Genomic DNA, 26,213 nt, shown 5'->3' on the forward strand with positions numbered 1-26,213 from the left:
GGTGATGAAATCTGATGTTGAAGTCTCTTGGGAGATGTGGAATAGGTGGTGACAGGTTCTCCAAAATTTTTAAGGTAAATGGAGAAGAATGATTGACTTCCGTGTCCTGTTATTTAAATTTAGTTTATACCACTTTGCACGTGAGAAATGCTTTGGTTGATTTCGTTGGTTTGCCCCCTCTCTCTCTCTCTCTCTCTCTCTCTGTATATATATATGTATATATATATATATATATAAATATAATATATATATATATATATATATATATATATATATATATATACAGGTATATATATATATATATATATATATATATATATATATATATATATCACATATATACCCTAAAGAGCTTTATTATATTGGTTCGTCCCCTCTCTCTTCCCAAGATGTTTTCTCTCTTCCCAAGATGTTTTTCAGCTTCCACATACAAGGCAGGATATTATATGTGTTTTTTGGGCGAAGGGCCATGTATAATTTAGCTCCTTTATCAGCTCGCTGCCAAAGCAGATGATTGATTCCTTGCCTATATTGTGGAAAGAGCGTTATACTATCAAACAATTTTCTAAACGTTAAAAGGATAATTTTATATATACAGTATATATATATATATATATATTATATACATATATACATTTATATATATGTATGTATATACAGTATATTGAAAAGTAATAGATCAGTTAAAAATATAAGAGGTAAAGTAATTCATTTAAATCAGATGGATTAAGTATATACCGTACTGTACAGAAAAAGGCTAGTTAGAGGAAAAGTCCAAGTGTTAAGGTAAATTAAATCGAGAATATAAAAACGTTCATAATAACAAAAATAACAGGGATAAAAATATACAAGCCAAATATATATACATATATATATGTCTGTGTTTGTATATGTATATAAATGTATATATACACAGGAACATCAGCAAAGAAGTGTATAATGAAACTTTTGTGCAATGTCCCTTTTACTTGAAGGGCGATTCAAAAGCGATGTTTTTGTCCTGCGTTGTGATGAACGATTTTGTATCCTCTCAGCTCCTCGTCTTTCCGTACTTTAGTTTTCTGTTTGTCCGTCAGCACTTTTTTCTGTCCGCATTTTCCTGTCCGCCCGCAGATCTTGAAAACTACCGAGTCTAGAGGGCTGCAAATTGCTATGTTAATCATCCACCCTCCAATCATCAAACATACCAAATTGCAGCCCGGTAGCCTCAGTAGTTTTTTTTTTTATTTTATTTAAGGTTAAAGGTAGCCATAATCGTGCTTCTGGCAACGATATAGGATAGCCATCTCCGGGCCGTGGCTAAAGTTTCGTGGGCCACGGCTCATATAGCATTATACCGAGACCACCGAAAGATAGATCTATTTTCGGTGGCTTTGATTATAAGCTGTAGCGGCTGTACAGAAAACTGGATTGCGCCAAATTTCTTCGGCGCATTTTTTACTTGTTTATTTTCTTGCTGGTCCAAGATTTTTTTTACTGTTAATTTTATTGTAAGAGAATTGGATTTAAGTGCATGGCCTTGGGATGAGAAAATGAATCCTGAATGAGTGTGGAATGGCCGATGTCTGCCGAGGATACTGTACTGATTGGGGATAGTGAAGAGAAACTGGAGAAAATGAAAAGACTTTGAATAGTTATCAGCAAGAGGAGCAAGTTGAGAGGAAGCATGAGCAAGTGTAAGGTAGTTGAGGGAAAATTAAATCAGGGAAATGGAGTCAGTAATGTTAATGCGGACGGGGCAAATGAAACCGTTTGATTTATTAGGCATTAGGAGTATATGCAACTGAGGAAGGTTGATGAGAAAAACGATCAAAAAAGGGGGAATCAAGGTACTGTAAGACGAGCAAAAGTTTGGAAGTCAAGTTTGAAATGTAACTATGAATTGTTTAGTCAACTCTCCTTTAGGGAAGTAAAGTATGAAAATGGGATGTGAAAGGCAGATAAAGGATGCAGAGGTTGGGAAGAATTTTGTCATAGTATACTGTATGTGAGGTAAGAAAAATTGAAAGGGTGAGGAATGTGGAGAATCATAGAAACAGAGGCAAAGAGTTGGTAGAAGACATAACTGAGGTACTGAAAGGGGAGGATTGTATCAAATAAGCAAGATAGAGGTGAATGGGGCATTTTGTAGTTAAGGCTCGGTGCGTTACAGATCAGCCTTCAGTGCAAGTGTTTAAAATGACTAATATTTTGGAAAAATTTTCTGCTCAAAGAGCTTGTGCATTCCAGTGGCTGAAGTATGAATCAGGCAGCGACCGTTCTCTTGTTGTTTTCTCATGAGTTACCCTTGGTACTAGATTCACTTTACCAGCGATAGTTTGGAGCACCTTCTAATAGGCAGAATGGTGCACAGACTATATATATATATATATATATATATATATATATATATATATATATATATATATATATATATATATATATATATATATATATATATATATATATATATGTGTGTGTATACACATATATATATAGGTAATATAGGAAAATCGCTAGGAACGGAAATATTAATGAAGCAAATGAACTACCAGCTGATATCTCTCTCTCTCTCTCTCTCTCTCTCTCTCTCTCTCTCTCTCTCTCTCTCTCTCTCTCTCTCTCTATTTACTTTACTTGTTTTCACTGTTGGTTTCTGTACGCAGTAATCGTTTTATTTATTTTTATATTTCCTTTTTTTATATACTACGACAAATTTAGTTGGTTTGTCTGGGTATTCCATTTTCTCACCAATTCACCTCTGTAAAAAATTGTAGATTTGATTTCATCTACTTTTTTTTTACTTCGTTCCTGTGTTTATCCTCCATGTACGCTTGTTTATCCTGTGTTATCCTCCATATATATATTGTTTATCTATATATACATATATGTGATACATATATACATATATGCATATACATATATATACATAAATGTATATATATGCATATATAATTATAATATATATATATATATATATATATATATATATATATATATATATATATATATATATATATATATATATATGTATATAAATATGTATACATATATGTATATATATATATATATATATATAATATATATATATATATATATATATATATATATATATATATATATATATATATATATATATATATATATATATATATATATATATATATATATATATAACGATAGTGTGTCAGCTGTACACATATTTTCATGCTTTAAAATCCACAAATAACTCATATCGGAAATAACCCAAAATATCGGAAGCCCTTTAGCTTGGGAATAGCATACAATGCCTAAATTAAATAAGTTCGGATCCTTGTCATACATATACACATACATACACACAAATACACACACACATGCATATATATATATATATATATATATATATATATATATATATATATATATATATATATATATATATATATATATATATAATAAACTTCTTGGCCAGAATAGAAAAACAGAAACAAGATAAAGAAAGGAAAAAGAGGTTACAAGTTATAAATCTTAATTTATATTTTTTTGTCAAAAAAGTTTTTCATTGTGTTATTAGATTTAAACTATTGACACACGATGCTAACACATATATTAAGATGAGGCGAAGGAGATACCGAGTACCGAGAGAGAGAGAGAGAGAGAGATAGCTAAGTATCTAGCAAGAGGGACTTACCTGTATAAAAAGTTTTTGGTAAAAAAAGATTCATGAACCTTATTTTTTTTATTTATTTTTTTTTTAGTAAAGCAAAACCGAATAACTTTTGTTATTTGAGTTGCGACAGCTCTGAATCACGGAACGATTCCCCCGAATGCACGCCGTATATATCATAAACTTTCGCCTTCAATCACTTTTTCAATTTTGCCGGCCCATTCCATAGGCAAAATTGAATGCTGTAAACTTTCGTGCAATTTATATTATTTGATTTCAGTGCAGGTAACAGTGTTTTGGTATGTTTATCTACGACTTCCTAATTTGTTTACCTCTTTTACGAAGGTACTATGGAAATAAAACGGATGATAATGCAAATTATTGTACCTCATTTGTCAAAAATTACGTCATCGATAAAAATATTGTGCTATTTTATCTCACTTATAAGGGTGTCAGGCATAAATAACTGGCTGTGTACGGGCGTTCTGATAGTTAAACGTGGGTTGCGATATCCGTAGACTTTCACTGCTACTGAGGCTAAAAATAAACATGAATGCATGTTACGTTTTACACAGTATTATTATTATTTACCTTCTCCCCAAAATTTGTCTTCATAACATGCTTCAGCTTAAGGTTTTAAGGGTACACCCTCACCCACCCCCAACACTGCGTCTTTTGGGACCAGGTAAATAAAAAGGGTAAAGCGTCCCATATCGCTCACTTGGTCCTTTCAGTGTGAAGGATGTAAACCATCTCTCCTCTTTCACCTAGACAGAACGGTTATCATAAGCACGTGGTTCCCTTCACTTTTACTATGCCATCCACCTCTGCCTATTATATATGTATATTCAGTATGTATGTATATATTATATTATATATATATATATATATATATATATATATATATATATATATATATATATATATATATATATATATATATGTTTATATTATATGTATGTTTACACTATATACATACATACATATATATATATATATATATATATATATATATATATATATATATATATATATATATATATATATATATATATATACATACAGTATATTGCTTGTTGATCCAACATTTAGTATAATGCGCTTTTCACTTATTATTTTGGTATTTTCCTACAATACCCGTTTTATGCATTTATCTATATTTTTGGGTTCGATACCCCCCCTTACTCATATGGTTCTGCTCGTCCTTTCATTGCAGACTCCCGGTGCGTTTTATTGCTAACACTACTTTTAGCTCAGATACTTTCTTCAAAACAATCCCGGGCTGCTTTTTTTTCGTTTGTGTTTGTTTCCAAAGCTTACCTGCTGTGTTCACATTTCTTGCAGGGACTCATGCTGTGTTTGGATATTAAGGCCCGTTTGCTCTGACACGTGTGATACACACCACAATCCATTTTTTTTTTAGTTTTCTGTAAAAGAGAACTATTGTGCCGGCTTTGTCAGTCCGTCCGCCCTCAGATCTTAAAAACTACTGAGGCTAGAGGGCTGCAAATTGGTATGTTGATCATCCACCCTCCAATCATCAAACTTACCAAGTTGCAGCCCTCTAGCCTCAGTAGTTTTTATTTTTATTAAAGGTTAAAGTTAACCATAATCGTGCATCTGGCAACGATATAGGACAGGCCACCACCGGGCCGTGGTCAAAGATTCATACAGCATTGTACCGAGACCATCGAAAGATAGATCTATTTTCGGTGTTCTTGATTGTACGCTGTACAGAAAATTCGATTGCGCTAAAGAAACTTCGACGCATATTTTGTTTTAGGTTTCCATCGTCTACATTCCAGCACTGCTGAAATGAACTTGTTTCTTATTAACCTGTCATCTCCTGTACCTTCAAAATGACCCATTCACCTAAACATAAAGATTAAGAATAGTGATGGTAACATGCATTTAAATCAACCTAGGGCTTATTTAAAGCTGTTGTGAGGAACATGTGGATTTAGTTTGAAAATGTTGCAGTTGAAAAGCAGGGATAACGTTACAAATTTTGAAATGTTAGCTCATTTTGGACCCGCATTATCATCCCCTTTATCAGATACCAGACCAGGATTGACCTGATTATGTAGATGAAAAAAAGATATATGTTTGGTTGTATGTGTGTCTTTTCTTCACAGTATGATAAGTGTTATGACAAAAATAGAAGCCATATTTTGTCAGCAAGTTTAGGAAGAAATAACAGAAAAATAAGTGAAATAAATATCATCATAAGGGCAGTATCTTAGTTCCCTTTCACTCGGTTTAAGTCTTATTATTTAAAGCAATGGCATTTTTAATATTAAACAAAACTTAATATTGTCAAAACTAAGATGCTTGTCAGGCACTTCTGTTCAATGGGAATGCAGTGCAAGCAAGCAGCAAGAGCGAGTGGCTGAATGCCCAAGATATCTGGTCACACGACCCATGAGCAGCGCCTTTCAAGATTGGGAGAGAGCGCTTACAGCTCAGTTAACCCCGAGAATCAATGGCAAACTCGACTTCATAGCTTGGAGAAAGGTACGAAGAGTTGTGTATTATAACATTTATCAAGTATATTTTAGGAAAACTAAAAGTTCATTGAACATGTAAATAAAATTTCGATGAAAATATGCTGGAGCTAACTAGGAAACATTATTTCTTTTATTAAGCTTCGCTGACAAGAGTCACACTTTAATCTAATTTCTTGGTTCTGTATTGGAAGAATTGCGTCTTCATTGGTATTCTGACTCTTTTTAAAGGTTTTATCTTGTAAATTTAAGGTAGATTAACAGGTTAGATATTTTAACTTAAGTGGACATAACTAAATTTCATGAAGTGTGTTTTGTAACGACAAAATAATATTTTCGAGCCTTTGAAGATACTGAAGAGGCATATTACTGAAGAAAACGAAAGCCTGTGTTCATAACGTGGTAGGTAGATAGACAGATGAACCTGCACACAGCTTAGCATAGAGACGTATCATCTTAGCTAATTCCCTTTTTGTTAATATGATTTGATGGCATACATTTTTTACGCAATGTTGATCTCAGGTCAGCAGGGACATCGGAAAGTTTGGGGACTGAACTCGGATCCTGCAGCCGTGAGCCATAAGCGTCGTGCCATAAGGACGAGAGAGAGAGAGAGAGAGAGAGAGAGAGAGAGAGAGAGAGAATCGAAAATTGAGCGACGTACTCAGACAATGTTTACGCTGAGCAGTTTAATAGAGGAAAAATCCATTAGACCTTCTGAACATCTATCGGCAAGATTTCCGTTAAGGGAAAACGATAGCACCAGTAGAACAGAGAGAGAGAGAGAGAGAGAGAGAGAGAGAGAGGAAAAAAAATTGGGATATCTATCGTCTTTTGCCTCAAAGTGGTTTTTCTCTTTTTTGGGGGTTGGGGTAGGGGTGGGGGTTGTGTTTGTCCTATCATACAAATCTTTCATTGAAGAAGAGACGGAAACCTGTAACGATATCTGTCCTTACCGATGCTCCATTATCTTTGGAAATGCTTTTAAGAGACAATGCCAGGCGTTCAAAGAGTCTCTCTCTCTCTCTCTCTCTCTCTCTCTCTCTCTCTCTCTCTCTCTCTCTCTCTCAGTGAGGTTTAAGTGGACGATCTCATTCCTGTAACAACAGATTTATTTCGAATAGTGGTTAGCATTAGTTATCTGTGTACCCTTTCATCTTTGAACGGCTGCTTTCTCTCTCTCTCTCTCTCTCTCTCTCTCTCTCTCTCTCTCTCTCTCTCTCTCATTTTTAGCAGATGACTTCTGTTTTACATTACAGTTAACATTAGTATTCAGTGTCCTCTCTCCTTGGCTGCTTGTTTTTTTACATCTCTCTCTCTCTCTCTCTCTCTCTCTCTCTCTCTCTCTCTCTCTCTCTCTCTCTCTCTCTCTCTCTCTCTCTCTCTCTCTCTCTCAGTGAGGTATTAGTGTATGATCTCATTCCTGTAACAACAGACTTATTTCGAAAAATGGTTAGCATTAGTTTTCAGTTTTCTGTGTACCCTTTCATCTTTGAACGGCTGCGTTATCTCTCTCTCTCTGTCTCTCTGTCTCTCTCTCTCTCTCTCTCTCTTTCATTTCTAGCGGATGACTTCTGTTTCGTATTACAGTTAACATTAGTATTCAGCGTCCTCTCTCCTTGGCTGCTTGTTTTTTTACAGCTCTCTCTCTCTCTCTCTCTCTCTCTCTCTCTCTCTCTCTCTCTCTCTCTCTCTCTCTCTCTCTCTCTCAGTGATATTTTAGTGTACGATCTCATTCCTGTAACAACAGACTTTCTTCGAAAAATAGTTAGCATTAGTTTTCTGTGTACCTTTTCACATTTGAACGACTGCTTTATCTCTCTCTCTCTCTCTCTCTCTCTCTCTCTCTCTCTCTCTCTCTCTCTCTCTCTCTCATTTCTAGCAAATAACTTCTGTTTCGTATTACAGTTAACATCAGTATTCAGTGTCCTCTCTCCTTGGCTGCTTTTTCTTTTTGCAACCCTCTCTCTCTCTCTCTCTCTCTCTCTCTCTCTCTCTCTCTCTCTCTCTCTCTCTCTCTCTCTCACAGTGATATTTTAGTGTACGATCTCATTCCTGTAACAACAGACTTTTTTCGAAAAATAGTTAGCATTAGTTTTCTGTGTACCCTTTCATATTTGAACGACTGTTTTATCTCTCTCTCTCTCTCTCTCTCTCTCTCTCTCTCTCTCTCTCTCTCTCTCTCTCTCTCTCTCTCTCTCTCATATTTCTAGCAGATGACTTCTGTTTCGTATTACAGTTAACATTAGTATTCAGTGTCCTTTCTCCTTGGCTGCTTGTTTTTTTTTACCTCTCTCTCTCTCTCTCTCTCTCTCTCTCTCTCTCTCTCTCTCTCTCTCCACCATCAGTATTCAATGTCTTCTCGCTCTTACGTAAAGGCTGCTTTATGTTGTATAAGAAAACCTATTTCTCCTTGTGCGTGTGGAGTTCCATAACAAAAGCAAACCATGGTTTTGTTTTCTGAAGACTTCTGTGTTGGTCTTGCTTCTTTGTGACGGAAGATCGAAGCATTAGCTAGAATACCAGTACCAGGTGGTAAGGTTATTTATTTACTTTCAGGCTGACTGAAAGGTTTTTCCCCCTTTTTGTCAGCTTGACAAGAAAAAGGTTGCATGTGCGGGCGAGTGTGTGTGTGTTTTTGTGTGTGTAGGTTTTATGAGTTTCCTCATTCACTTCGTCACGAAAGGAAGGATAGTGATACATTTCACATCTCTGTCTCTGTCTCTGTCTCTCTCCCTTCCCTCTCTATCCCTTCTCTATATATATATATATATATATATATATATATATATATATATATATATATATATATAAATAAATAAATTTATATAAGTATACATGATCTGCACCCACTCCTGATGTGGCTAAATACACCAAATGTGACATATTCAATATTAATTGAAATTTTATTGCACTTTTCGGCGGTGATAAATATGATCAATTCATGAAGACTGCAAAATGTAGGTATGGTAATACATGGTACAGGCTTTATATATATACATATATATTATATATTATGTATAATATATATATATATATATATATATATATAATATATATATATATATATATATATATATATATATATATATATATATATATAATGCATCTTTTCCTTTTGGAGTGGTGCACCAATTGAGTAGATAGTAGTTAGTTGGCTGGTACCTACTTACTGCTGGGTGAACTGGTGGGCGGGGACCTGTCGTTCATTACTTAACTGATGGTTAGTCAACTCATTTGGGTCTGTCAGGGTAGAATAGGGCATAGAGTTACCTCATCCTTTGTTATAGAGAGTGTAATTCCGGACTAATCATAAAGGTTCGTTCAATTTTAGTTTTTGTAAAAGAAAACTGTTGAGATGGCTATTTGTCTCCCGTCAGCACTTTTTCTGTCCCCCTCAGATCTTAAAAACTACTGAGGCTACAGGGCGGGAAACTGGTGTGTTTATCATTCACCCTCCAATCATCAAACATACCAAATTGCAGCCCTCTAGCCTCAGTATTTTTTGTTTTATTTAAGGTTAAAGTTAGCCATAATCGTGCATCTGGCAACGATATAGGACAGACCACCATGGGGCCGTGGTTAAAGATTCATGGGCCGCGGCTGATACAGCATTATACCGAGACCACCAAAAGATAGAACTACAGTATTTTCGATTTCGCCGAAGACACTTCGGCGCATGTTTTACTTGTGTGTGGTTTTATTTTACTTTTTCAGAATGAAAAATACACCTTAATAATAGTATGAAAACTGATATATTTTATTTGTTTTCATAGTTGAGACGGATGTCAACGGTTTCATCAATAGATCAAATATTAATTGTAAGGTACATAAACGTCACTTGTTTTATTGAGTGGATTATTAGTTTTTCGAATATTGATTGCTATTTACCCTGTTTCATTGTCTAGTTGTCCATATATGTAAGGACGGAGACATTTATTGATATACGTAGAAGATTAGCTTGACTTGCTTCCTAAAGTGCGGTGTGATTTTTTTAATATGATGGTCATTAATATATTTTTACATTTTAATAATATAATGGAGTTTGGTTTGAAAGTTAGTTGCACTTTGTTAATGTCTAGTCATCATAAGATGTATAATGTCCATTTATATTTTTTGTCTTAAGCGTCTCTGTCACTACCCCTTTTTCATGATTTCTAGCTCTTTGTCTTCATGTACTGTGTCCCCTCAATTATCTAGAAATATGGAAAGATTGGATTTTGCATATAATACCTAGAACACTAAATTGGTTTCATCTTAGCCCCTTTATAAATCGACTCTGAAATTGTACCTAAAATGGTGATGTCAGATCATCTCTGAAACTTTGATTCCCGCACAAAGGATCGAGACAATTTACCTATAAAGAACAATTGCAGCTTCTAAGATGTTTACTCGTCTGGTCCCTGACGAACAAAACTTATTTTGAAAAAGGTCTGATCTGAATGTCAGTTAGTCTCATCACATATGCTTTTTAGAGACTTTAATTGGTGGGTGACATCACCCACTTTGGATGTATTATGTAGTGGCTGTTAGTAAGCCATGTTTGTCCTTTATTAGATATATCGACTTTTAATCGGTCTGAACATCGGGTCACAGAGGTCAAAAGTGTGCTTCACGTCTTTTCTCTGAGAAATAATTACACTTTTATCCATTTTCGTAAATATCTTTTTTCTATTCTAATTTCCGTTTTGCTGAAATTTTATTTTTTTAGTTTTTTGTAAAAGAATACTATTGTGACGGCTTTGTCTGTCCGTCCGCGCTTTTTCTGTCCGCCCTCAGATCTTAAAAACTATTGAGGCTAGAGGGCTACAAATTGGTATGTTGATTATCCACCCTCTAATCATCAATCATATCAAATTGCAACCTTCTAGCCTCAGCAGTTTTTATTTTATTAAAGGTTCAAATTAGCCAGGATCGTACTTGTGGCACCGCTATAGGTACCAACAACACAGGCCACCACCGGCCTGTGGCTGAGTTTTATGGGCCCTGGCTGAAAGTTTCATACAGCACTATACGCTGTACAGAAAACTCGATTGCGCCAAAGAAACTTCGGCGCATTTATTACTTGTTTCTTATATTATCCCTGTCTTGTGGTCTGAAAGATACAATAGAAACCTTCCTGCTCTGTCAATCTTTTTATCCGTCACTGAAATTTGCTCTTGAGTTATGTATAAGATGATCTAAGTCTCAAAATAATTTTGTTTTAGAAATGAATTTCTCAACATTGTCTTTAAAGAACATAAACACTCAATAGTTTCAGTGATATATAGGCTTGACAGTTATTTCGGTGCAAAAACTGGGATTTTGAGATTTTCTTTTCGGTACGATCAACAGGTTGAGGATTTCAGTAAATTTTTGCCGAAAACTTTGAACTCAAAATGATCTTAGCTGTCCCGTGATATTATTATTATTATTATTATTATTATTATTATTATTATTATTATTATTATTATTATTATTATTATTATTATTATTATTATTATTATTATTATTCCGAAGATGACACCTCTTGATATGGAACAAGCCCACCATATGGGATTTTGGAAGTTGTTTTTTATTTTTTTTAGATTTGTCCTTTATCCATACAGTGCGCGTTTTCATGTTTTTCCATTATAGAATGTTTGTGAATGTAATGTCTGGTATATGTATAATATATATATATATATATATATATATATATAATAAATAAATAATATATATATATATATATATATATATATATATATATATATATATATATATATATATATATATATAATTATATATATATATATATATATATATATATATATATATATATATATATATATATATATATATATATATATATATATATATTATATATCTAATGTGTGTGTGTTTGTTTGTTGTGTGTAAAGATTAAAGAACATTGAAACAACAACCTAATACCCAGGCCCGCGAAATCCAAGAAAAATAGGAAAAGATGACCTTCAAATAAAAAAAAAGAAAGATTTTCACTTGACGCGTCAAAATAGTAAAAAAAAAAAAAAGAAAGAAAGGCATACAAGGACGAGGTATCTGACATATGAGTTGTATGCCCGAAAAGGAACGCCCCTCGTCATGTCTGGCGGGCCACGAATTCCCAGGGTGCGTTCCAAAACTGGGTCATCTCATACCGAGCCGATGATGGAGTGGGAGGGAATGCAAAGGCCTCTGTGGCCTTCGGAATAATGAGGATGATGCGCGATAATGAAGTCTGATGATGAGGGAGATGGTGATCATTGTGATAATGGAAGGCGATGTGGTAAACGGGGTTATAATGATGGTAGTGGTATATTAATAGTAGTAGTAGTAGTAGTAGCAGTAGTAGTCATATTATATATTTACGATATAATCATGATAAGAAATTGGATGTTGAAAGCTGTAGTGGTAGATGATGATATAATGTTGTTGGTATAATGGTTATAGTTTTTAATAGTTGGAGCACTGTATAACAGTTGTAGTTGTAGTAGTCATGATATTCATATAGAATTATTTGCTTTTATTTACCTCATGTAACCCTGATAAAAGCAGTTGCTAATAATATTAGCAACTACTATTGCGTATTTTGGTTGTGTTTGTTATTGTTGTAATTTGATTTACACTTATTTTACCAATAATTAAAAATACTTTTTTTTTGAATGACTGGTCAAGGATAGCTACCCATTTTGAACTTTGACTTGGCTCTCTCTCTCTCTCTCTCTCTCTCTCTTTGGCATTTCCTGTTAACAATTTTTGTGCTTCCTGTTAATTCAGTTTTTGTTTATGAAAGATCACTGTTTTGCTTTGAGTAAAACTAAAGTTCATATGATTGATGGTTTCATGCATTACTAGACCCACGATATTTGACTGCAAGGAAGCCATAAATAACTCGGTAGGCAGAGAGTAGAGGATAAAAAAGGCATGGGGAAAATAAAGATACAAAATGCGACGGAAAACCCGCGCACATATGCCAAGTCCCAGTGGTTCAAACTTGGATTGCCTTTTTTGCCAAGTTTAATGAATGGAATTGGTATCGACGCCGCCCCCCCCCCCACACCACCACCACCACCACCACCACCACCACCACCACCCACCCCTCCCCGGAATGAGCACTCGATAAAGATTCGTCAAACTCAATATATGCTGCACTGGAGTGTAAATGGAGTTAAGGGAGGGATAGCAAGAGTGGTGCGGCGATAATTCGGAACGAAGTCATTGCTGTCTTGCTGCTTTTGATTGGTAGGATTGTTAATAAGTTAAACTTGAATAGCTGTTTAATGAAGTTACTTAAATAGCTGTTTAATGAAGTTACTTAAATAACTGTTTAATGAAGTTACTTAAATAACTGTTTAATGAAGTTATTTAATAAAACTTTGTTAAGTTACTTAACTGTTTAATGAAGTTACTTGAATAACTGTTTAGTGAAGTTACTTAAATAACTGTTTAGTGAAGTTACTTAAATAACTGTTTAATTAGGTTACTTAGCTGTTTAATGAAGTTACTTAAATAACGGTTTAATGAAGTTACTTAAATAATTGTTTAATTAAGTTACTGTTTTAGTTACTTAAATAACTGTTTAATTAGTTTTAGCTGTTTAAAGTTACTTAAATAACTGTTTAATTAAGTTACTTAAATAATTGTTTAAGTTACTGTTTAGTGAAGTTACTTAAATAACTGTTTAATGAGGTTACTTAGCTGTTTAATGAAGTTACTTAAATAACTGTTTAGTGAAGTTACTTAAATAATTGTTTAATTAAGTTACTCACTGTTTAGTGAAGTTGCATAAATAACTGTTTATTGAAGTTAATTAAATAACTGTTTAATGAAGTTACTTAAATAACTGTTTAATGAAGTTACTTAAATAACTGTTTAATGAAGCTACTTAAATAATTGTTAAATGAAGTTACTTAAGTAATTGTTAAATGAAGTTACTTAACTGTTTAATGAAGTTACGTAACTGTTTAATGAAGTTACTTAACTGTTCAATGAAGTTAAATAACTGTTTATTGAAGTTACGTAAATAACTGTTTAATGAAGTTACTTAAGTAACTGTTTAATGACATTATCGTATCTATAAGTAGGTTATATTTTCAGCCTTTGTAGTATTTGTTGATTATCTTGATGCCTGGAAAACTGCAGGTTTGTTTTGTTGAAGCTAAAGCCAATGGCCCTATGTAGATTCAAGTATAGCCCTCAGACTTTTAGATAGTAACATTGAATCTGCGAATTACCCTCCAAACAGTTTCAGTCAAGTTTTTAATGAAGATTCTGTGCTTCGACTGAGTGTATTTTCTGTCATTTATAATCCTTACAGAGTAAAACTGCGATGACATTCATCGTTGGAATTGGAACTGGAATGTAAAATTTAGGCCAAGCACTGGGACCTATGAGGTCATTCAGCGCTGAAAATAATGCTGAAACAATTGTTAGGGGACGGTGGAAAGCCAGTTGGGAGAAAGAGGATATGAACGGAGGTATAGTAAAAGGAATAAAAGGTGTTGCAGCTACAGAAACCTTAGATAATGCGTACAGCGCACCGCAAGGTACACTGACGGCCCCGCTCCGTACTGGGTACATTTATTGATAATTCATATATCAATCTCCTGAGCGGTTTACGTCCACAACTTCAAAGGCGCCACATAAACGCTAATCAGGATCAGGTCCTCGCCTCGAATGCTAAAGCAGCATCTCACTTTATTTATTTATTTGTTTAATTATTTTTTGTATTTTAATGCCTATGCGTCGTGTGAGTGCCCACCTTTTCAGAAATGGATGTTAATGTTATAAACGCACAGCGTATTAAATGCTAGCCTTTATTTTCTCAGAGTATTTTTCAAGTGGCAATAACACCTATGGAATTTGAATCCCCATACATCTGTAGTCATGCCGCAATAATTTTCGTATAATCTAATTCTAAGTTTGGAAATCAGTACATAATTTCTTAGAACATCCCTATATTTTGGGAATAGTTTAGGTAACTGGGACAAACCAGGATAAAAGTGAAGAAGTGAAAGCCAGGAGAGAAGATTACATCAGAGAGACATCACGGGATAAGATCGCCAATAAGAGAGATAATTGACGTTAACAAAACAGGGGAATTTCCACGGAATCCAATCACAAGTTCTCCCATTTAGTCTCGCATATATTCTACAGAGATTTTTTTAGCCTGAAGAAGTGCTTTGTTTGTTTATTTATGTCTTGTTAGCGTTGGAAACCAAGTGTGAGCTGTGTCATAGAAAAATGGTTTTGTATTTTAGTTTTCTGTAAAAGAAAACTATTTTCTTGGCTTTGTCTGTCCGTCCGTATTTTATTCTGCCCGCACTTTTTTCTGTCCGCCCTCAGATCATATAAACTACTGAGGCTAGAGGGCTGCAAATTGGTATGTTGATCATCCACCCTCCAGTCATCAAACATATCAAATTGCACTCCTCTATTCCCCAATAAGGTTAAAGTTAGACAAAATCGTGCTTCTGGCAACGATATAGGATAAGCCACCACCTGGCTTTGGTTAAACATTCAAGGGCCGCGGCTCATACAGCATTATACCGAGACCACCGAAAGATGGATCTGTTTTCGGTGGCCTTGATTATACGCTGTACAGAAAACTCGATTGCGCCGAAGAAACTTCGGCGCATTTTTTACATGTTTATGGTTAATTCTTGTTAGTATTGTTCTTGCACCCTTGTCAACCAGGAGTGAGAGGCTAAGTCATTTATCGTAAAAAGAATTGGATGGATTGTTTATGTTGTTGAATTGTGGGTATTTGTGTGATTCGGAGAACAAATAAATTGTGTTGTTGTGGTAGAGACTGACCCGCAAAGTGACATTAATTAGACGGGTCAGTCTTTCACTAAACAATACAGTCTACCTAGTGGAAATGTATCTGAAAATTATAAAAAAAAACTCTTCACTCTGCGGTACAGATTTGCTCAAGAAAGAAACGACCAGCTGAATTAATTCCAGTTTTAGCAAAAGGTTTCGGAATTCTTGCAGCCAGGTGATTTCAGAATCGGATGTTTTACTGAACAGGGAATTCATCCACGATTCAGTAGTGTTTTTAAAGTATGAATGCGGTAGTGATCTTTGTGTTGTATTTTCTGGAGATGCCTCATGCAAGAGGGAAAGGACTTTATTTGGAATTATATATATATATATATATATATATATATATATATATATATATATATATATATATATATATATATATATATATATATATTTATATATATATATATATATATATATATATATATATATATATATATATATATATATATATATGTATATATGTATATAAATAACTGAATCACGAAAATGTGGAACGTGATGAATATATGAATAAAGATAAAATCCACGAAGGAAAGGGAAACAATGGGGTATTGCAAGGCCTTTCGACTTCTTGTCCTTTACTTAGCAGACTCTGCTAAGTAAAGGACAAGAAGTCGAAAGGGCTTGAGTACTCCATTGCTTCTCTGTCCTTCGTGGATTTTGCCTTTACATACATGCATATATATATGTGTGTGTGTGTGTGTATGCATGTATATATGTTTGTATGTATGTATATGTATATAGTCTGAGGAATTTTCAGCTTCCTATTATAGTGGTAAATCAGCTGAATGCACTCCCACACTGAATATCCGTAATCCAACGTGATCGATCCATAATCCAATTAGGGTATATCGCTCCTGCTATCCAGTCGAAATATTATGCGCGTGGATCAACAAGCACGATTTTATATATTATGAAGATAGATCCAACGAAAATAGCATGAAAAATCGTTTGACGTAGCTGTAAATGGTAGTGAGACAAATTGAAAATAAGGAGTTTGGATTGACAGTAAGGAGTTTGAAGAAATGTTTTAATTGAAAGTAGGTGAATAAACTTTGGTTTGAATTGAAAGTTGACATTAAATAGTACAGATAAAAATTTCATTTGACAGAAGATAAAATTTTGATAAATTCATTCGACTAAATATTATATAAACAAGGTTTCATTTGAAAGGAAGCAGCGTAGAGAATAGATGTAGTGGAGAGAATGTGTGAGAATGTGAGACGTCCACATTTGAGGACGGGCTGAGTTTTTTTTTTTTTTCTTTAAGGTTTCTTAACAGCAGAAAGCAGAATTTTTTTTTACCGTGCAAAGGAGACCTACTTAATTAACAGAACAGAAAGAATATTTATTTTAAGTCAGAGAGGTACATTATTGCCATAGATTAAATACAAAACATGTTTAAATTTGGAAGGAAAGACATTATTAAAACAAAAGTAGGTCGTAAATTTTAAGATGGACGTCAACAGAAGTCTTTGAAAGGGCTGTAAACTTTTTGGTCACTCAGGAAATTAAACAATTTTGCCAGAGAGAGAGAGAGAGAGAGAGAGAGAGAGAGAGAGAGAGAGAGAGAGAGAGAGAGAGAGATTCTTTCGTAAAGGAAGCTATAACATTTTTGGAGAGAGAGAGAGAGAGAGAGAGAGAGAGAGAGAGAGAGAGAGAGAGAGAGAGAGAGATGCTTTATTAAAAGGAGATATAAAAGTTTTGGAGAGAGAGAGAGAGATGGAAGCCGTGCACTTTTATTAATATCAGAAATTCCTGATTTCCTCAGATTCCTAATGGGAAGGGCAAGCGGGGTCTGTAAAAAGAAAAATCCGACTCGGGACTGATAATAGTGGTAGGAAAAGAAGGCAGGATTGAAAAGTGACAGTTCAATGAACTTTTAAATCAGTATTTTGAAATTTTTTTTTTTTTTTGCATATTTAATAACGCGTTCAAGTGAACTGCATTGGCAATATTTGACAACGCGATTTAATGAGTATTTTCTTCATATTGGGTTTATATTCTCATGTATTTCATTATTAGAAGTGGTTTTCATGTATTTTTGAGCCTTCATGTTCTGAAGGAAATATTTGAATGAAAACTTTCAAAAATGCAGGTGACCGAGTCGAAGTAAAGAAACTGACAGGCAGAAGAGTGAATAACCTTCTCTTTTTATCCCTCAAAAATGCTATTAATTTTTTCCTTTGAAAGGTAATTACGCTTGGCAGTTTGGGAATTTCGGCAGGAATATGCACCGCATTACGACACAAATTATTTTATCAAAAGTAATTGAATATTTTGAAATTACCCAGTAGGCTCTTTATAGAAATATATATAAAGAAAGAATGAATTCTGGATGCACAGGCTGAATGGGATATACATTATCACGCCTTGTAAGTCATTAAGATAGTCTGTGTCAGAGTACATGGTTTAGATAAGTGGTTCTTAACTTGGGGGCTCGAGCCCTAGGGAAAAATAAAAAATTTTCTAATTATATCCGTTATTCTCTTGACAAGAGTCGCTAAGAAGCAGTGTCAAGTATCTCACCAATTCATTCCCAAAAGAATAAAAACACCGCTTCTATTTCTCTTTTTTTTTTATTTTACTTTAAATCTGGGAGGGGCCAACTGTTAAGAGGGGGCGTGCTAATAAAAAGGTTAAGAACAGTTGACTTTAGATGATCTTGTTTGTCCTGATTACGTAAGTTATTCTTATGTGCTAGTTGGGTGACCCTTATGGCCTAGTATGTCAGTTAGTCTTGTATTATGCGTTCACGTCAGGTACTTAATTTTGCATGTTGGAGTTCGCAGATTAATTAGTCTTCCATATCTGATTACGTTAGCCAAAAATCACTTAGTTTAAGTAGTATGTCAGATATGCCAATTAACTAGTCTTGAATGAAATGTCAGAGTACGTCAGAGTATTTTGTAAATGTGAGTACATAGATAAAGTAGCATTGCACTTCAATAAATTTTTTCGTGAATCTGAACAGGCTTATTGTATTTCAACATCATGGTTCTGTACATATTTTCGCCTCAAGTTTTTGGCAAACTTCCTCCTCCTCCTCCTCCTCCCCTCCTCCTCCTCCTCCTCCTCCTCCTCCTCCTCCTCCTCCTCCTCCTCCTCCTCCTCCTCCTCCTCCTCCTCCTCCTCCTCCTTCTTCTTCTTCTTCTTCTTCTTCTTCTTCTTCTTCTTCTTCTTCTTCTTCTTCTTCTTCTATTATTATTATTATTATTATTATTCAGAAGATGAACCTATTCATATGGAACAAGCCCACAGGGCCCATTGACATGAAATTTAGGCTTCCAAGGAATATGGTGTTCATTAGGAGCAAGCAAGAGAAGGCGAGGGGAAACCTTGTTCAATGTGACATCGAACTTCAGTATTTCTCTACAGAAACCTCTTTTCACGTTTCACCTTTCTCAAGTGTCAGTAAAGAAAAGAAAATCGTTGCAGTTGACGGACAAAGAGACATTTCGAAGGGGAGAGGGGAAACAGCCCTCACGAAATACGTAAACACCGCAATTCGCCCTTGCTGGAGTGACATTCGGAGTTTCAGTAACCCTTTTGGGAGGCTTGGCCCGGGATTTCCTTCGGCTGCAGGCTAATAACGTGACCAGAATGCAGTGAGTGAAGAGAATGCGTCCTTTATAAGAGTTAATAATCTTGTTTCCCCCACTCGTAGGTCACTGCCTAAAAACAATTAAGAGGGGGGGAAAAGGCATCGTATTTGTTTGTTCGCTTCCTAATTGGATGCTTTCGTTGCTCTGATTGCTTTGTCGAAATTAAGGTAGCTTCGCGGGAACAAAGGTCATCGACGTAAATTTGGAAACCAAATATCAGCAGTTCCTAACAGAAAGACAGTCGTTGTTTTGTTTATTAAAGACATAAATTTACGATGAAACTGTTTACATACACAAACATCATATATATGTATATGTATGTATGTATATATATATATATATATATATATATATATATATATATATATATATATATATATATATATATATATATATATATATTATATTAGATATATTAGATCATTTATTTGTTGATTACCAATTACTGGCTACATATGACTTCTGGAGGTACCTAAATGAATATAATTTCATCCTAGTAATTTAGGTACCTCTAGAAGTCATATGTAGCCAGTAATTGTAATCAACAAATAAATGATCTAATTTAAATGCCTATCATGATTTATATGTATATATATACACATACATATGTGTGTATATATATATATATATATATATATATATATATATATATATATATATATATATATATATATATGTGTGTGTGTGTGTGTGTGTGTGTGTGTGTGTGTGTGTGTGTATCATGATAGGCATGAAATCAGATCATTTATCTGTTCATTACCATTTACTGGATGCACATGATTTCTGGAGGTACCCAAATCACTAGGATGAAATTATAATTACAGTTAAAATAAACAGAAGCGTGAAAGAAAATAAGGCAAAACAGTTTTTCCGGGAAACCCCCAGCGGTTCGAGAGGCATGATAAGTCAGCTGGGAGGGTTCGAAAAAAGGTCAAGTCAAAGAGAATATTCTATTTAATTAGGAGATTGATTGGGGCTGCAATTTCCTGTGGTTTGGCGTTTCCCCGAGATACCAGTCGTCAAACAGAATCGGAAATCAGGCGGCCAGCCTGACGAAGCTGCGGTATATGTTTGTGGGTTGCTTTGCCGGACATCGAAGGGAAAGGCATCAGGCTATTCCACTTCGCAGTAAATACAGGCAGATTATGAATCAAAGCCCCAGCAAATGTTTCTTTATGAAAAGTGAATGTCGAATTTTGAAAAGGTTACGCTGGATTATACGAACTTTACGGCAAGTATATCTTAAAACCTTTAGTCTCAATTAAAAAAAAAAACACTTTACAACAGAAAATGTTAAATAGTATAATCGTGGTTAATATTTTTGTTAACAAGAGTATATTGGACCGTCTACTTTACTGGTATTTAAAGATAAAGAAATTGATTTATCAGCTACTAAATGCCTTCCCCCATTGCAGATATCAACATTAAGGATTCTATAGGCATGAAATAGCTAAAAACGAAGTTAGTTTTGAAACGCAAGTTTCGCCTACCACGTAACGAAAAAATGGAAGTAAATGACCCAACAGTTACTTTCAAGAGGGCTACCTATATTTTTTTATCTGTATGAGAACGTCAGTACCACCGTAATAGAAATTGTGAAAGGTGGCACAAATCAGGTGCAGCAAAGTATAAAATACTCAAAGAAAATATATGGTAGGGAAAAATAGACAAAAACTTATCAAAATTAAAGGATCTATTTATCTATCTGTACGAAAATTTCTATATTACCGTAATAAATTTGTGAAATATGGACTCAAGCTTCGACAAATCAGGTGCAGCAATGTATAAAATACCTAAATAAAAAATATATGGTAGGGAAAAATAAACAAAAATTTGTCAGAATTAAAGGATCTATTTATCTATCTGTAAGAAAATTTCTATATTACCTTAATAAATTTGTGAAGGATGAGACTTTAGCTTCGACAAATCAGGTGCAGCAATGTATAAAATACCTAAATAAAAAAATATGTTAGGGAAAAATAGACAAATATTTATCAAAATTAAAGGATCTATTTATCTATCTGTACAAAAATTTCTATATTACCTTAACAAATTTGTGAAGGATGAGACCTTAGCTTCGACAAATCAGGTGCAGCAATGTATAAAATAACTAAATAGGAAAAAATATGTTAGTGAAAAATAGACACAAATTTATCAAAATTAAAGAGCCGTCTGGCCCCTTAAACCAAAGCATCATAGAAGACGAGGGCTATTAAAGTGAGGGATGTTATTAATAATTCATCCACGGTGACACCTTTCCGCCTCATAGAACTGTTGAGGACTCCTTAAAATTTATGGTCGATTTCACACTTAGTGAGTTTACATTTTGCAGCATATATATATATATATATATATATATATATATATATATATATATATATATATATATATATATATATATATATATATATATATATATATATATATATATATATATATATATATATATATATATATATATATATAAATTTATTTATGTGATCCCGTTTTATTACATTTTTCCGAATTGTTTTAACTAGATCGTACGTTATTTCATTTTTTCATCCAATCATTAGATGACTTCTTTCTTTGCTGAAGATTGAATTCGAAGAAAGGTATTTTCATCTACTGCGTTATTCATTGTCTAAGTAAATGATAAAAGCTTGCCTATGGTTATGCAACATACAGCAACATGTATATTTTAATTTCTATATATATATATATATATATATATATATATATATATATATATATATATATATATATATATATATATATTTACACATACATACATATATATATATATATATATATATATATATATATATATATATATATATATATATATATATATATATATATATATATATATATATATATATATATATAAATTATACACATATATGTGTGTGTATGTATATATATATATATATATATATATATATATATATATATATATATATATATATATATATATATATATATATGTTTATGTATGCATATATATATGTATGTATGTGTAAGTGTGAGAGAGAGTTGCATGAATGTATTAATACTCGTTTTCTCCCCGTTTGCTGAAAAACAACAAGAAAAAGATGTGAATCACATGAATTCGATGCAAATAAAGCATCGTTTTCATTAGAGAGTTACCTTCAGTGTGTGTGAATGGGGAGTGTTCGCTCCCTTGTAACTGATGTTTTATATGTTCTGTATTTATGACCTTCCTCTGTCATGTTCCAGCGGGGTGGGATTAACCATTTGTAATTGTTTCCATTTGGTGATGTTGTAAGCTTTATTTTTTATTTTTTTTGGGGGTTTGGGTTCATGATGTTGGTTTAATGTTATTTTGGTAGAAACTCATTGTATTATGTGTATATATATTTATATATATACATATACATTTATATATATATATGTGTATATATATACATATATATATATATATATATACGTATATATGTATATATATCTATCTATCCATCTATATCTATATATATATATATATATATATATATATATATATATATATATATATATATATATATAATATATATATATATGTAATCACATACATATACACATAACTGTAATAAAACTCTCTCTCTCTCTCTCTCTCTCTCTCTCTCTCTCTCTCTCTCTCTCTCTCTCTCTCTCTCTCTCTCTCTCTCTCAGACAAAGGGAGCTTTCAGACGTTGATAGCAGGTTCAAGCCCAGCTAGAAATCGAAACTGCAATGCATAAGTAACTTTTGCGTTATATTTTACTTAACACTTTTACTCTTGTGTCTTTCAGGAATCACAAGGTGAACACTTTTACTCTTGTGTCTTTCAGGAATCACAAGGTGGTCAGCAGAAAGGTAGATGTCCCCGTTATGCCTTTGGTCACCGGGCGTTATGTAATCCGAAAACTTCTGAGGTAAGATTTAGAGTATTGTTGATAAGACACACATGCCCACAATTTTCTCTTTTTGAGAAAAACATTGTGAGAAATGCTTTGGAGTTTATTGCAGATGCATGGCAAACATCCCCATGAAAGCTGGAGGTAAGAGTTTGGTTGATAAATATTAATATGAAGTAACAACAAAAGTTATTGACGCCAGAATTAATATTTGCCAAAAGAACATAATTATACTGCACTTCGTAAAAGAAGGTTCTATGTACCTGGGAGTGTTTTTGAAAGATTCACGGAAGTGTATGTTCTATTTTATACTCGTAATGTCGGTTTGCGCAGAGGCCAAGGTCAAATTCGTAATAGGCGTAATGTTAACCCAGATTGCCACGTTTCAAATTATTCCTTTGCTTGGGTAAATATGCTTTCCTTGAAGGCTGAATCTGATGAGCGCCATTAGACATTCAGCTTGCTTGTTTGGCAGCATGCTTTCACGGCGGTTCGATATATACAAGGATGATAGAGTCTGTTTGGTTGTGTTTCATTTGTTTGGGCAACCAAATTATGCTGATGGAGGGGGGCCTAGTGTTAACAGTGATTTAAGCTAAATACAGTGCAGTATTCGAGGCTGTTTCCAACTCCTTGGGTGGTGTGTAACTTTATGTGATCGCATGTAGTTTATATATTTTAGTTACGTATTAAGGAAATATAAGCGATATTTACGTTAGCAATTGCTTGAAGTTGTGGAAATGGACATATAATATATATATATGTGTGTGTGTGTGTGTGTGTGTGTGTGTGTGTGTGTGTAGTATAAGATACGTATGCAGTAGAGACTGATTATAGCATTTAAATAAACCATGAAATACCATCTCGCTCTTATCCGGTTCAGTTGTTTTCGGGTCTCTGTCCTGAAAGGAATCAAATAATAAATACAGTTGGAGTTGCAAAGTGCAGTCAGTGAGTGGAGCAATTTAACTGTCTTCATTGACTTTCTATAAATTGTTGTCGAATTCATCACCAGTCCGTGTCCTTTCTCTTAATTTTATATGTTGTCTTCAAATCGACAGAAAAACAGAATTCCAGCATCCGCTCCTTGTGCTCGTTCTGTAAGAAAATATTATTATTTATACATTTTTAAATAAGTATTTGCAGGAGGGAAAAGGATTAGTTACATCTGCAACATTGCTAAAAAAATGGTTCTGTAGTTGTTATCGAATGTTGAAAAGAACGTGAGCAAAAGCTGTAATTTTTTTTAACAATTTTCCAAATATCAAAATGAAGGTATATGTATTTGTTTTTCTAATTTTGGGATGTATATTTGGCGATTTGACAAGTTCTTAATGACGAAAACGAACAAATTGTCTTTGCAAATTGCGAGGGCAGGAATGGATATTTATTCCCACTTTTTGAAAGCTGTGGCGAAATCGTTATTCTGTCCTTTTCAAAAATGGAAAGGAAAGATGAATATTTAAGGCTTTGCGAATAGCTGTGTGAAAATTAATTTTCCGGTCCTTGCATTTATCTGGGAGAAGAAGAATTATATTTTCGGTGTGTCTGTGCTGATAGCTGAGAGGAAATTAATTTTGTGTCTGCAAATAACGGCGAAAAATGAATTTCGAGGGCGCGAGAGTTTTACATTTGGAATCATACCCTGGTTCTTCGGTTCTATGATGTTAGGTCAAGGGAGGCTACTTTGATATTAGGTCAAGGGAGGCTACTTAGATATTAGGTCAAGGGAGGCTACTTTGATATTAGGTCAAGGGAGGCTACTTTGATATTAGGTCAAGGGAGGCTACTTAGATATTAGGTCAAGGGAGGCTACTTTGATATTAGAGCAAGAGAGGCTACTTTGATATTAGGTCAAGGGAAGCTGCTTTGATATTAGGTCAAGGGAAGCTACTTTGATATTAGATCAAGGGAGGCTACTTTGATATTAGGACAAGAGTGGCTACTTTGATATTAGGTCAAGGGAGGTTTCTTTGATATTAGGTCAAGGGAGGCTACTTTGATATTAGGTCAAGGGAGGCTACTTTGATATTAATTCAAGGGAGGCTACTTTGATATTAGATCAAGGGAGGCTACTTTCATATTAGGTCAAGAGAGTTGAGTTCCTTAGTTTAATCAGACCACTGAGCTGATTAACAGCTCTCCTAGGGCTGGCCCGAAGGATCAGACTTATTTAACGTGGCTAAGAACCAATTGGTTACCTAGCAACGGGACCTACAGCTTATTGTGGAATCCGAACCACATTATACCGAGAAATGAATTTCTATCACCAGAAATAAATCCCTCTAATTCTTCATTGGCCGGTCGGAGAATGGAACGCGGGCCTAGGAGAGTGCTAGTCGAGTACGATATCGACCCATCCAATGAGGAACTAGGTCAAGAGAGGCTATTTTGATATTAGGTCAAGGGAGACTACTTTGATATTAGGTCAAGAGAGGCTACTTTGATGTTAGGTCAAGAGAGGCTACTTTGATGTTAGGTCAAGAGAGGCTACTTTGATGTTAGATCAAGAGAGGCTACTTTGATATTAGGTCAAGGGAGGCTACTTTGATATTAAGTCAAGGGAGGCTACTTTGATATTAAGTCAAGGGAGGCTACTTTGATATTAGGTCATGGGAGGCTAATCTTTGTTGAGGTCGAAAAGTCTAAGTGTTCCTAAATTGAATGAGATTGGTACGACTGCTCTACGGTGAGGAATGATTGTAGAATATCTGAATGTAATTATTCAAATGTTTACGCTGCGAGAAATACTTTTCAAAACAGAGTGGAAAACACGACGAATCTTTGAGAA

The 26,213-nt window shown here is 34.0% G+C and overlaps 1 long non-coding RNA gene across 1 annotated transcript in view; it reads left to right on the forward strand.

Annotated features, from left to right (window-relative positions):
* LOC136831498 (uncharacterized) overlaps window positions 1-23,441 on the forward strand; it is a 243,293-nt gene extending 219,852 nt beyond the window's left edge. Inside the window, exon 3 of the long non-coding RNA XR_010850909.1 lies at window positions 23,357-23,441. This is a non-coding gene — a long non-coding RNA (uncharacterized lncRNA). The remainder of the gene's footprint in view (window positions 1-23,356) is intronic.
* Window positions 23,442-26,213: the final 2,772 nt, after the last annotated feature.

Source organism: Macrobrachium rosenbergii, chromosome 48 (assembly GCF_040412425.1).
Source record: "Macrobrachium rosenbergii isolate ZJJX-2024 chromosome 48, ASM4041242v1, whole genome shotgun sequence".
Lineage (NCBI taxonomy): Eukaryota > Metazoa > Arthropoda > Malacostraca > Decapoda > Palaemonidae > Macrobrachium > Macrobrachium rosenbergii.